The sequence below is a fragment of the Amphiura filiformis genome, chromosome 10 (assembly GCF_039555335.1).
Source record: "Amphiura filiformis chromosome 10, Afil_fr2py, whole genome shotgun sequence".
Classification (NCBI taxonomy): domain Eukaryota; kingdom Metazoa; phylum Echinodermata; class Ophiuroidea; order Amphilepidida; family Amphiuridae; genus Amphiura; species Amphiura filiformis.
This window is the reverse complement of record NC_092637.1, coordinates 62,732,510-62,735,478: the sequence shown is the minus strand read 5'-3', so window position 1 is coordinate 62,735,478 and position 2,969 is coordinate 62,732,510.

The window sequence follows — 2,969 nt, the reverse complement described above, 5'->3', positions numbered from 1 at the left end:
TGTTTACATGCTGAGGTTCATCCACAGGTGGCGCTATTTCACTGTTGGTAGTTGCCAGACCGTGCAAGGCATGTGGCATGATTTTTAAAACTCATTTCCCAATTTCTGATTTGTTTGAAGCTGCACTAAAATCTGTACCAAGCGTTATTTTCCCTCTTTGTCTTTCCCTTTCTCTTCTTCCTTCCCCTTTCATCATCCTTCCTTTTTCTGCTCTCTTCCCCTTTCTCTCTTCCTCTAGGCTTTCAAGTTCTTCCCTCGATCTTTTCCAAGTTGTGAAGTTCCTCATAGTTCATATCAAAACGTTTTAGCTGTGAGAGACCCTTTGCACACTGCGACTTATTACTTCTTTCCAACACTGCTTATAGGGATCACAAGGTCAAACCCAATCTCTGTGTATGGCTCTATGCATTCTCAGATTACCATCCTTAACCTTTGGTGAAATCTCAGCATACCAACCGTGTCACTGCACGCACTGTATACAGATTGCGGAGAGACCAATATACCTGGTTCATGCAGAGGTGATCATACTCCTTTTATAGTTTTTTCGCTATAAGCGAGTGAGATACTTGGCAAATCAGATTCTTTATTAGATGAGAAGCTTGGAAACATCCCAAGCTTCAATTGGATACCAGGAAGCAGGTATACAAATGGTGCCACGACGTTGTAACGTTTTGAGATAAATGGTCAAAATACATAGAAAAGCAGTAGAAAAGCTGAAAAACGCGGATCTCAGGCACAGATCGGAGCATTTCTAATACATAGGCGATGGTGAATAAAAATTATTTGCGAGTAAACAATATCATCTACATTGTTTTCGATGCGATTTTAAATTGCAGGACATTCTCATGATTGTTTTGGTATGAAGAAGCATGATATACGACTAATAATGTCAAAGTTGTGGGGTTAGTAATACAAATGTTTTGAGAAAATGTCTGAATTTTGTTGATGTCAGTGGACGGTTGTTAATGGAATGAAATAAGAAAATGATCAATGACGCTAGGGTACCCTAACGTTTTGATATGTTGCTCCTTACTTTTTGTAGACCCCTCTAAACTGCGCCGCCCTGCATGGACGTCTTTAACAGGCCTACATGATGATCTAGGTCTATAGGCCCTAGTGCTAGGCCTATATTATTTTCATTTTTCAGGCCTATTAGACCTATTGGTATAGCTTTATAACAAGAGGTTTTTGTTATATTCAAACAAGTCAATAATAATGCCTACGCACGTAGGCCTACATAATTATTAGAGAATTCTGCATGTGATTTTGTCATTTTGAGTTTGACTAACATATAGGCCTAGGCCTACTTATCACATTCAGTGATCCCAGCGAAGGTATTAATGAATTAAAATCATGCATCACAAGTGAAGTCGTACGTTATTATTGTCACGTCATTATTTTAGGCCTATTTCTGAAGTGAAAAAATCATTGTGCAAACTTGAAGAGCACTGAAGGAAACAGCATTATTGACAAAGTTGAAACCCCGTTGAAATACATGTAGCTAATTTAATACCGTATATCTGGAACAATTGAACATTCAAGAACTTGAAAATTAAAATAACAAGAATGTGTTATTTTTGAAAGCCGTCTGCACACTCTGGGGCGGACATTTTATAAATGAATTTAGAAGAGCATGCAGCAACGACACCACTTGCATTATATTCCAGATGTTAAATCTACATCATAGGCCTATGCAAAATTTGAGGAAAAATGAACAATCCGTTTTATTTTAGGGCCATTTGTCTAACCCCCATTTTAGGAACAAAAATGTGATTTAAACAAAACTGACTCGTGCAAATTTTCTAAAATTGTCAGAGTGTGTAGTAGGTATGAACATGTAGAAATATAATGAAGTAGTCAGTGCCCTACCTGCTCTTCTCCGAAAAAATAAAAAGTCCTATAGGCTACCTCAATGATAATGAAACCTAGGTGGCACAGATGAGGAGTTTTAACATAAATGAAGAACGTGATTAGGTGATATGCCCAACAACACACAAGGAAGAAGCAGAAGAAGCAAAAAAAAGACAAAAGCAAAACTAAACTGACTAAAACTAAAACTAAAACTAAAACTAAAGCTAAAACTAAAAGTAGCAGTGGGCTATTATAGGCCTACATGGGTGATATTTAGTTTGATTTGATAAAACAAAAATCTCAAAATGGAATACAATCATGTCTTGATCGGTCAGGCCAGGCCAGTCCTGTAGAACGGTTTTGCTTTCCTTCGCTATTAGGCCTACTATTAGTACGGTATAGTATTTAGGCCTACACCCCCTAAAAACCCCGAGTTTGCAAAAAAAATATAAAAAAAATAGGTAGGCCTAAATTTCTACTATTTGTGGCAATTTTGCGCAAAATTTGTCGATTTTTCCCCTCCCCCAGTAAAATTCACTTTATCCCCCCTCCCGAAAAAATTCTTGGTGCTGCCACTGCCTAGGGCTACCGGGTAGGCCTACACGTCAATCATGTTTTGGCTACAACCCACCTCAAACCTAGAAGACAAGCGGGGGAAGACAAGGTTGCTACGTCGGCACGCAAAGTACCGTACCGTACGGTACCGGGGGTAGGCCTATGTGATAAAAGTGGTTTTCCAAGTTAAGTGTTGAATGCGAGCCGTTAGACTAATAGGCCTATAAACCCGGCCTATAAAATAACGCTGTGTCAGACAAAAGTCTTTAAACATGGCAAAAGTTCCATGACAGCAAAAACATCTAAATCCAGCGATGCTGAGTCTGAGGTCTTCATCAGTGCTCGCGCCCCAATATTTAGGGCCTAATAGAAATACTCGGAGACTCGTTTCTGATTAGAAAACGGATTATAGTAGGCCTATACTCTTGTCTGACACGGCGTTATTTTTTAGGCCTATTGGTCCAACGGCTCGCATCCAACACTTTAGGGGAAGGTGGGGCATAACGGAACACTTAACTTTGAGGATGCTCTGTGACGTCACCATAAGTAAAGCTGAATTTATA